Below are 11,375 nucleotides of genomic sequence, written 5' to 3' on the forward strand. Positions count from 1 at the left end.
TGCTGTGCCTCCCTCCCCCTGTGTGCTGCTGTCCTCCCTCTGCATGTCCTTCTGCCAGGTTGGGTCAGTTACTATATCATCCACCACCTCGTCTTCCACTTCCGCACCCTGGTCCTCCTCCTGACTTTCTGGCAATTGTGTCTCATCATCGTCCATCTCTTGTGACACTTTCCCACAGTCACCTTCATGTGACCGTGGCTGCTCAAATATTTGGGCATCGCTACACGCGATCTCCTCTTGCCCTCCTTCAAGTGGACCGGGCGAGAGGCCCGAATCTATAAATGGAAAAGTGAACAGCTCTTCAGAGTGTCCAAGTGTGGTATCAGTTGTCTCTGGGTACTCGGCATGGTTGGAGGAAGGAGGATCAGGGTGAGGAATATGCGGTCCAGACTCATGTCTACTGAGACTTGACCGTGTGGAAGACAGGGTGGTGGTGGCTAAGTGGAAGCATTATCCGCTCTCCAACCAACAACCTTTTGACATTGCTCTGGGTTCAATAGTGGTGTGTTTCGGTCCCCTAGAAATTGGGACAGGAAGGTCAGGCGAGAAGATGTGGGTGTTTGTTGTGACACAATTTCGGCTTGCCCACGGCCTTGTCCTTGGCCTCTGCATGCACCATTACATTGACGTCCAGTTCCCCGTCCCTTGCCACGTGCCTTGCCCATTTTAAATGGAGGACAGTATCTTCTACGCTCACTACAAATGACTGAGTTTGGAGCGAACTTATATGTGATCCGTGTGATGGAGAAAACAGAGTTTTAAATACCTGGCCTGTAGGTAAGTAGTTTGAAAAAGCAAACTGCGGTGAATTGCTTCACTGACACACTAAAGGAAATTTTTAATGGAGGCCAGAAATGGCAGTATTTTCTGACAACGTATATGTGATCCATGTGACGGAGAAAACAGAGTTTTAAATACCTGGCCTGTAGGTAAGTAGTTTGAACAGCAAACTGCAGTGAATTGCTTCACTGACACACTGAAGGAAATTTTTAATGGAGGCCAGAATTTTCTGACAACGTATATCTGATCAGTTTGACGGAGAAAACTGTTTTAAATAGCTGGATTTCTAGCGCTCTAATATGGAAAGGACCTGGCTGTATTCTGTATTGCCAACAAGCAAATGGCGCAGAAAAAATGGTGTTCTCTTGATTGCTTTTCAAGCAAATAATGAGGATTAAGATCCAAAGAAAAGTATTCCTGGCCCCTGAGACCTGAGCCTTTGTATAGAAATATCTAACAGCAGCAGAAGGCAGAATTGGAATGGAGCCTCTTGTGCTATATGCACTGCAGTCCGCTATATACACTGCCTGCCTATACACCCTGCCTGCCTGATATCTCTGCAGATGGATTAGTCCTCAGAAGGACTGTTTGTTAAGATGGATATGTGTAATGTACGGTTTTTCTCCCTACACTACCTAATACACAATCAAATCTCTCCCTGACGCAGCAGGAGCTCTCCCTACACTGTCTGATCCGGAGTGACTGTGACGAGCATGGCGGCACCAGGTCTGATATAGACCTGATGACGCTGTGCGGCCAGCCAATCACTGTAATGCCCACAACCAACATAGCTACGGAATTCCAGTGCATGGCAGGCAATTCCTGCATGTTCATTGCCTCTCTAAAGAGCGCCAAACATGCAGGGAGGGGACTCGAGTTCCCACCCGAGCAACCCGGAAATACTCGGCGAGCGCCGAGCATCTCAAGCAGTGAGATGCTCGGGTGAGCACCGAGCAGTAGCAAGCATGCTCGCTCATCACTACTCTGCACCCCATCTTGACTGAAAAAAAAACAGAAATGTAGAAATTTTTGCAAATTTATTAAAAAAGAAAAACTGAAATATCATATGGTCATAAGTATTCAAACCCTTTGCTCAGTATTGAGTAGAAGCACCCTTTTGAGCTAGTACAGTCATGAGTCTTCTGGGGAATGATGTAACAAGTTTTTCACACCTGGTTTTGGGGATCCTTTGCCATTCTTCCTTGCAGATCCTCTCCAGTTCCGTCAGGTTGGATGGTGAACGTTGGTGGACAGCCATTTTCAGGTCTCTCCAGAAATTCTCAATTGAGTTTAGGTAAGAGCTCTGGCTGGGCCAGTCAAGAATGGTCACAGAGTTGTTCTGAAGCCACTCCTTTGTTATTTTAGCTGTGTGCTTAGGGTCATTGTCTTGTTGGAAGGTGAACCTTCAGCCAAGTCTGAGGTCCAGAGCATTCTGGAAGAGGTTTTCATCCAGGATATCTCTGTACTGGGTCGCATTCATGTTTCCTTCAATTGCACCCAGTCATCCTGTCCCTGCAGCTGAATAACACCCCCATAGCATGATGCTGCCACTACCATGTTTCACTGTTGGGATTGTATTGGGCAGGTGATGAGCAGTGCCTGGTTTTCTCCACACATACCGCTTACAATTATCACCAAAAAGTTCTATCTTTGTCTCATCAGACCAGAGAATTTTATTTCTCATAGTCTGGGAGTCCTTCATGTGTTTTTGAGTAAACTCTCTGCGGGCTTTCATATGTCTTGCACTGAGGAGAGGCTTCTGTCGGACCACTCTGCCATAAAGGCCCAACTGGTGGAGGGCTTCAGTGATAGTTAACTTTGTGGAACTTTCTCCCATCTCCCTACTGCATCTCTGAAGCTCAGCCATAGTGATCTTGGGGTTCTTCTTTACCTCTCTCACCAAGGCTCTTCTACCACGATTGCTCAGTTTGGCTGGATGGCCAGTTCTAGGAAGACTTCTGGTGGTCTCAAACTTCTTCCATTTAAGGATTATGGAGGCCACTGTGCTCTTAGGAATCTTGAGTAATGCAGAAATTCTTTTGTAACCTTGGCCAGATCTGTGCCTTGCCACAATTCTGTCTCTGAGCTCCTTGGGCAGTTCCTTTGAGCTCATGATTCTCATTTGGTCTGACATGCATTGTGAGCTGTGAGGTCTTATATAGACAGGTGTGTGCCTTTCCAAGTCAAGTCCTATCAGTTTAATTTAACACTGTTTCTGGTCCGGGTGGTGGAACCTCTGTGGTGTGATACAAGGAGGGACCAGAGGGGCGTAACTAAGTGCCTACCTGGACCGACCCTGGCTACATGGCGGCTAAATCGACTCCGCGAACCAAGGAGGGATCGGGAAGGTGGACGAGGTGCCATTCTGGGACCGACCTCGTATGAGAGCAGGCGACTCCAACGGGATTGATGGCCGAAACCGACAGGCACAGCGGATAAGCACGGCAGGTAGGCAGACAGGTGATGCAGAATGGCAGGCAGGCTTGGCTGGCAGACTGACAAGTGGACACGGCTGGTAGACAGACTGGCGGGTATGGCTGATAGGCTGTCGGGCACGGCTGATAGGCTGGTGGGCACGGCTGATAGGCAGGCTGTCGGGCACGGCTGATAGGCTGGTGGGCACGGCTGATTTACAGGCTGGCGGGCAGAAACTGGAACCTGAGGGCTGGAGAACCTGGGCGATCTACCTGTGCCCACACTGCAACCTGGAGGCGGTTCAGGATGCTACACTGCACCAAATACTCAGCAGTGAGGGACAATCATTTCAGGAGACTCTCCGATCTCTTCTCAGACTTCAACTCCATTGAGGAGGAAGAGAAACTATATCTTATTGGGTGAAGACGAAAGCGCGGTGGACATAGCAGCACAAGTGTTATGACAGGAAGGTCAGGCGAGAAGATGTGGGTGTTTGTTGTGACACAATTTCGGCTTGCCCACGGCCTTGTCCTTGGCCTCTGCATGCACCATTACATTGACGTCCAGTTCCCCGTCCCTTGCCACGTGCCTTGCCCATTTTAAATGGAGGACAGTATCTTCTACGCTCACTACAAATGACTGAGTTTGGAGCGAACTTATATGTGATCCGTGTGATGGAGAAAACAGAGTTTTAAATACCTGGCCTGTAGGTAAGTAGTTTGAAAAAGCAAACTGCGGTGAATTGCTTCACTGACACACTAAAGGAAATTTTTAATGGAGGCCAGAAATGGCAGTATTTTCTGACAACGTATATGTGATCCATGTGACGGAGAAAACAGAGTTTTAAATACCTGGCCTGTAGGTAAGTAGTTTGAACAGCAAACTGCAGTGAATTGCTTCACTGACACACTGAAGGAAATTTTTAATGGAGGCCAGAATTTTCTGACAACGTATATCTGATCAGTTTGACGGAGAAAACTGTTTTAAATAGCTGGATTTCTAGCGCTCTAATATGGAAAGGACCTGGCTGTATTCTGTATTGCCAACAAGCAAATGGCGCAGAAAAAATGGTGTTCTCTTGATTGCTTTTCAAGCAAATAATGAGGATTAAGATCCAAAGAAAAGTATTCCTGGCCCCTGAGACCTGAGCCTTTGTATAGAAATATCTAACAGCAGCAGAAGGCAGAATTGGAATGGAGCCTCTTGTGCTATATGCACTGCAGTCCGCTATATACACTGCCTGCCTATACACCCTGCCTGCCTGATATCTCTGCAGATGGATTAGTCCTCAGAAGGACTGTTTGTTAAGATGGATATGTGTAATGTACGGTTTTTCTCCCTACACTACCTAATACACAATCAAATCTCTCCCTGACGCAGCAGGAGCTCTCCCTACACTGTCTGATCCGGAGTGACTGTGACGAGCATGGCGGCACCAGGTCTGATATAGACCTGATGACGCTGTGCGGCCAGCCAATCACTGTAATGCCCACAACCAACATAGCTACGGAATTCCAGTGCATGGCAGGCAATTCCTGCATGTTCATTGCCTCTCTAAAGAGCGCCAAACATGCAGGGAGGGGACTCGAGTTCCCACCCGAGCAACCCGGAAATACTCGGCGAGCGCCGAGCATCTCAAGCAGTGAGATGCTCGGGTGAGCACCGAGCAGTAGCAAGCATGCTCGCTCATCACTACTCTGCACCCCATCTTGACTGAAAAAAAAACAGAAATGTAGAAATTTTTGCAAATTTATTAAAAAAGAAAAACTGAAATATCATATGGTCATAAGTATTCAAACCCTTTGCTCAGTATTGAGTAGAAGCACCCTTTTGAGCTAGTACAGTCATGAGTCTTCTGGGGAATGATGTAACAAGTTTTTCACACCTGGTTTTGGGGATCCTTTGCCATTCTTCCTTGCAGATCCTCTCCAGTTCCGTCAGGTTGGATGGTGAACGTTGGTGGACAGCCATTTTCAGGTCTCTCCAGAAATTCTCAATTGAGTTTAGGTAAGAGCTCTGGCTGGGCCAGTCAAGAATGGTCACAGAGTTGTTCTGAAGCCACTCCTTTGTTATTTTAGCTGTGTGCTTAGGGTCATTGTCTTGTTGGAAGGTGAACCTTCAGCCAAGTCTGAGGTCCAGAGCATTCTGGAAGAGGTTTTCATCCAGGATATCTCTGTACTGGGTCGCATTCATGTTTCCTTCAATTGCACCCAGTCATCCTGTCCCTGCAGCTGAATAACACCCCCATAGCATGATGCTGCCACTACCATGTTTCACTGTTGGGATTGTATTGGGCAGGTGATGAGCAGTGCCTGGTTTTCTCCACACATACCGCTTACAATTATCACCAAAAAGTTCTATCTTTGTCTCATCAGACCAGAGAATTTTATTTCTCATAGTCTGGGAGTCCTTCATGTGTTTTTGAGTAAACTCTCTGCGGGCTTTCATATGTCTTGCACTGAGGAGAGGCTTCTGTCGGACCACTCTGCCATAAAGGCCCAACTGGTGGAGGGCTTCAGTGATAGTTAACTTTGTGGAACTTTCTCCCATCTCCCTACTGCATCTCTGAAGCTCAGCCATAGTGATCTTGGGGTTCTTCTTTACCTCTCTCACCAAGGCTCTTCTACCACGATTGCTCAGTTTGGCTGGATGGCCAGTTCTAGGAAGACTTCTGGTGGTCTCAAACTTCTTCCATTTAAGGATTATGGAGGCCACTGTGCTCTTAGGAATCTTGAGTAATGCAGAAATTCTTTTGTAACCTTGGCCAGATCTGTGCCTTGCCACAATTCTGTCTCTGAGCTCCTTGGGCAGTTCCTTTGAGCTCATGATTCTCATTTGGTCTGACATGCATTGTGAGCTGTGAGGTCTTATATAGACAGGTGTGTGCCTTTCCAAGTCAAGTCCTATCAGTTTAATTTAACACTGTTTCTGGTCCGGGTGGTGGAACCTCTGTGGTGTGATACAAGGAGGGACCAGAGGGGCGTAACTAAGTGCCTACCTGGACCGACCCTGGCTACATGGCGGCTAAATCGACTCCGCGAACCAAGGAGGGATCGGGAAGGTGGACGAGGTGCCATTCTGGGACCGACCTCGTATGAGAGCAGGCGACTCCAACGGGATTGATGGCCGAAACCGACAGGCACAGCGGATAAGCACGGCAGGTAGGCAGACAGGTGATGCAGAATGGCAGGCAGGCTTGGCTGGCAGACTGACAAGTGGACACGGCTGGTAGACAGACTGGCGGGTATGGCTGATAGGCTGTCGGGCACGGCTGATAGGCTGGTGGGCACGGCTGATAGGCAGGCTGTCGGGCACGGCTGATAGGCTGGTGGGCACGGCTGATTTACAGGCTGGCGGGCAGAAACTGGAACCTGAGGGCTGGAGAAGTGTTACAACACAAAACTACAACTTTGCACAGGCACCTCCATTTTGGAGGAGGTGCCTTATATAGGGGCAATCCTCCGGCCATTGGCTGGGGACTTTTTAGGATGGTGCGCGCGGCCCCTTAAAGAGGGAGGGAGCGCGCACCCTAAGTACAGTGCCCAGGGATCTGCGCGCAGTGTGCGCATCCCGGGCTGATGCAGCGAGGGAGCCAGAGGACGCCGGACCGGGACTGCGGTGGTGAGGGGTTCGGCATCTCTGCCGGGCAGGAGGCAGAGTCGCCGAAACTACAGTACCCCTCCTTTACGCCCCCCTCTTCTTTAAGCCCACAAGAAATTTTTCTAGAAGACGAGGAGCATGAATTTTCTCCCTGGACTCCCATGACCTCTCCTCAGGACCAAACCCCTTCCAATCCACAAGAAATAAAGTCTTTTCTCTTACCCTCTTGATGGCCAAAATGTTCTCTACCTCAAAGACGTCCTCAGTGGATACTGGAGCTGGAGTGGTACCTGGATCGTCAGAAAAAGGATTAAGGACAACAGGCTTGAGGAGAGACACATGAAAGAAATTGGGGATCCGTAAGGAGGCAGGGAGTTTCAGCTTGTACGCCACTGTATTTATTTGGTACAGAATCTCGAAAGGACCAAAGAACCACGGGCCCAACTTGTATGATGGTATCTTGAGATGGACATATTTGGAGGAAAGCCAGACCTTGTTTCCCGGACGAAATAGAGGCGGATCCAGACGTCTCTTATCAGCATGCTTCTTCATCCGCTCCGAGGACTGTAGCAGCGCAGATTTAGTGTCTTCCCAAATCACTAAAAAGTTTCTGACGAGAGACTCTGCTGCCTGATTGTCCACAGAAGTAGAAACAGGAAACTGAATATTGGGATGCTGACCGTGCACCACAAAGAATGGAGACTTGGCTGAGGACTTACTCATATGGTTGTTGTAAGAAAACTTGCAGAAATTCTATCCAATCGCTATGATGAGCATTGACAAAGTGCCGAAGGAAACTAGTGAGGATCTGATTGAGACGTTCCACCTGGCCATTGGACTGAAGATGATAGGCTGAAAAGAAATCCAATGCGACATCCAGCAGCTTGCACGTGGCTCTCCAAAAGCGTGAAGTAAACTGAACTCCTCTATCGGAGACAATATGAAGAGGTAGGCCGTGGAGACGGAAGATGTAACGGATGAAGTCTTTAGCCAGCACAGGCGCAGAGGAAAGACCTGGCAGAGGAATGAAGTGAGCCATCTTGGAGAAGCGGTCAGTGACCACCCATATGACAGCACAGTTGACCGATACAGGAAGATCCGTGATGAAATCCACAGCGATGTGTTGCCAGGGAGCATAAGGCACGGGTAGAGGAAGAAGTCGACCAGTCGGAAGTTGCCTAGATGTCTTATTACGGGCACAGGAAAAGCAAGCGGAGACAAAATACGCAACATCCTTGCACAGAGTCGGCCACCAATAATGTCTCGAAATTAACAGAAGCGTCTTCCTTTGACCGGCATGTCCAGCCAGTTTGGATGAATAACCCCAGAGTAAGACCCTCCTCCTATCTGGAGCCACCACAAAGGACTTACCATGAGGAAGATGAGACAGGTCCAATGGGACAACAGTAATTATTCTGGAGGGGTCAATGATGTGTAGAGGCTCCTCCTCTTGATCGGTAGACAGGAATGAGCAAGAGAGTGTGTCAGCCTTAATATTTTTGTCTGCCGGGCGATAATGGAGAGTGAAGTTGAAGCAAGCAAAGAATAGAGACCATCTGGCCTGATGAGGATTTAGTCTTTGAGCAGACTGCAAGTAGGTAAGATTCTTATGGTCTATGTGTTATGATCTGCTACAAGCACTAAGGAAAGACAGGAGATCTGTCCCTACAATAGAACTAAACGGGATCCCTATGATGTAACGGGGAACCTGATCCTGCGATCAGACCCGCTAAAGTCCTCAGCTAGTCTGTACGAAAACCTATAGATGCAAGGGAGGGATCCCTACAGAACTAGGGACTGGGATAAAGTTGGACACCTCCTAGCAGAAATTGTAGCAGTAAAAGACAAACACACAACATAGAACATAGAGGTCAGAAGACCTAGCAAAACTAACAGAGAAAGGTAACAGAGCACCAAGCTAGCTCAAGAGTAGTAATTACAATGAAGTCCAGCAAGGCCAGGAGGGCGGAGCCGGATTAAATAGGCAAAAAAGGTCATGTGACCAGCAAACAAGAAAAAAAACAACAGGAGAGTTCTAACACCATGTAGATGACCACTGAATGCAGAGTCCCTTCTAGTAAGAACCGCCACGCCTCCAGTGCTAATTTGATGGCAAGCAGCTCCCGATCTCCAATGTAGTAATTGTGCTCAGAAGGGGAGAAGAGCTTAGAAGAGAAGCTGCAGGTCACCATTCGCCCGGACGAGGATTTCTGAGTGCGTACTGCTCCGGCCCCTGAGGAAGAGGCATCAACCTCCAGGAAAAACTGTTTGCTTCAGTCAGGACGATGTAGCACCAGAGCAGAAGAGCAAGCTTGCTTCAAGGACACGAAGGTACTTTCCGCCTCGGGAGTCCATTCCTTGGGAATAGCCCCTTTGCGGGTCAGGGCAGAGATGGGAGCAGTCTGGGAAGAGAAATGAGGAATGAAGTGGTAATAATTAGCAAATCCCAGAAACCGCTGAATAGCCTTCAGCCCCTCAGGCAGGGGCCATTTTAGGACAGCAGATACTTTTTCGGGATCCATCCTAAGTCCGGTCTCCGAGATTATGTATCCCAGAAATGGAAGAGAAGTCTGTTCAAAGACGCATTTCTCGAACTTGGCATACAGACGATTCTTCCTGAGCCTCTGCAATACCTGTCGAATGTCTTTCTGATGAGAAGGCAAATCAGGGGAAAACACCAGGATATCGTCCAGGTACACTACAACGCATGAGTATAGGAGATCTCGGAAGATGTCGTTCACCAGCTCCTGGAAGACAGCTGGCGCTTAGCAGAGTCCGAAGGGCATCACGCTGTACTCGTTGTGGCCATCTTGAGTGTTGAATGCCGTCTTCCACTTGTCTCCCTGGCGAATCCGGATCAGATTGTACGCGCCACGAAGATCGAGTTAAGTGAAGTTCTTCGCGCCTTTTAGGCGGTCAAACAACTCCGAGATGAGAGGCAAGGGATACTTATTTTTGATTGTAGTCTGATTTAGACCCCTATAGTCGATACAAGGGCGAAGAGAGACGTCCTTCTTGACGAAGAAGAATCCTGCTTCAGCCGTAGAGGTGGATTTCTGGATAAATCCCCTAGCAAGATTCTCTTCAATGTACTCAGACATGGCACGGGTCTCAGCCAGTGACAGAGGGTAGATTCGAACACGAGGAGGTGAAGTACCAGCGATGAGGTTGATGGGACAGTCATATGGCCTATGAGGAGATAGTGTCTCAGTCTCCTTCTTGTCAAAAACATCCGCATATGACCAGTAAGGTGTCGGCAAGCCAGGTAGGTTAGCTGGGGTGGATGGAGGTCAAGCAGGACGGATAGGAACCAAGCAGGTCTTATGACACTCCTGTCCCCAGCGGAGCACCTCACCCGAGCTCCAATTCAAGACTGGCACATTTCTCTGTAGCCAATGCAGTACTAGCAGCAAAGGATGAGAGCGGCCAGACAGCTGGTAGAAGGAGATTTTCTACGAGTGTAGCATTCCCACCTGAAGAACTACAGGCTCGGTGATGAACAAGATGGACTCTGAAAGAAGCTTCCCATCTACGGAGGAAACTGCTAACGGATCCAAAAGACGTTGAGTGGGGATCTGAAACCGTTCCACAAGGACCTGTTGGATGAGATTCCCAGCGGCATTGGAATCCAGATAGGCAGTCTCAAAGAAGTGTATCTTCCCGCAGGTTATCGATACCAACAGAGTCAGGGATGGAGAGGAAGAATTTTTGCACAGGACGACCTCTCCAAGCGATCCTAGGCACTGGAGTTTCCCGGTCTCTCTGGACAAGAGCAGATGAGGTGTTCTGAACTGCCACAGTAGAAATATCTGCCCTCAATGCGGCGGACCTTCTGGCGAGACTTGCTCATCTTAACCTGGTCTACGTGCATAGCTTCAGAAGTAGATGCTGAGACAGAGGCCTGTAGGGAGACTGGCCTTTGGAAGGTTGGTGCAAGGCGCGGAGATTTCTTCTCACGGATCATCTCCTTAGAACGCTCCTGGAACCAGATGTCGATCCGTGTGGCCAAAGACACCAGGTCTTCCAGGGAAGAAGGTATGTCACGACCGGCTAGTTCGTCCTTGATCCACCCGGAAAGGCCCTCCCAAAAGGTAAACCCCAGGGCCTAGTTATTCCAGGCTAGTTCAGACGCAAAGGTCCGAAACCGCACCCCGTACTGGCCCACAGTGAGACTCCCTTGACGTAAATGAAGAAGAGAGGAGGCAGCCGAGGATGTGCAGCCGGATTCATCAAAAACCCTGCGGAAGGCCGCAAGTAAAGTTTGAAGATTCGACACCAGGGGATCCCCTCTCTCCCATAGGAGATTGAGCCACGCCAACGCCTCTCCGGTGAGATGAGACATGATGAATGCCATTTTAGCCCGGTCAGAAGCGAATTGATGAGCCAAGAGCTCGAAGTGCAGTGTGCACTGGTTGATGAAGCCTTGACATAGAGAGGCATCACCGCCAAAAGCCGATCCTAAGCCGGGTGTCACAGTGCTACTGAGTAGAGGTGCTGCCGAAGTGAATGGCACTTGGTTAGAGGCGGTCACAGTCAGGGTGGACAGCGTGTCCAAGCGGGAGTTGACAGTCCACAGATAG

The sequence above is a fragment of the Phyllobates terribilis genome, unplaced genomic scaffold (assembly GCF_046119375.1).
Source record: "Phyllobates terribilis strain yellow unplaced genomic scaffold, ASM4611937v1 Scaffold_2__4_contigs__length_985480577, whole genome shotgun sequence".
NCBI classification, from domain to species: Eukaryota; Metazoa; Chordata; class Amphibia; order Anura; family Dendrobatidae; genus Phyllobates; species Phyllobates terribilis.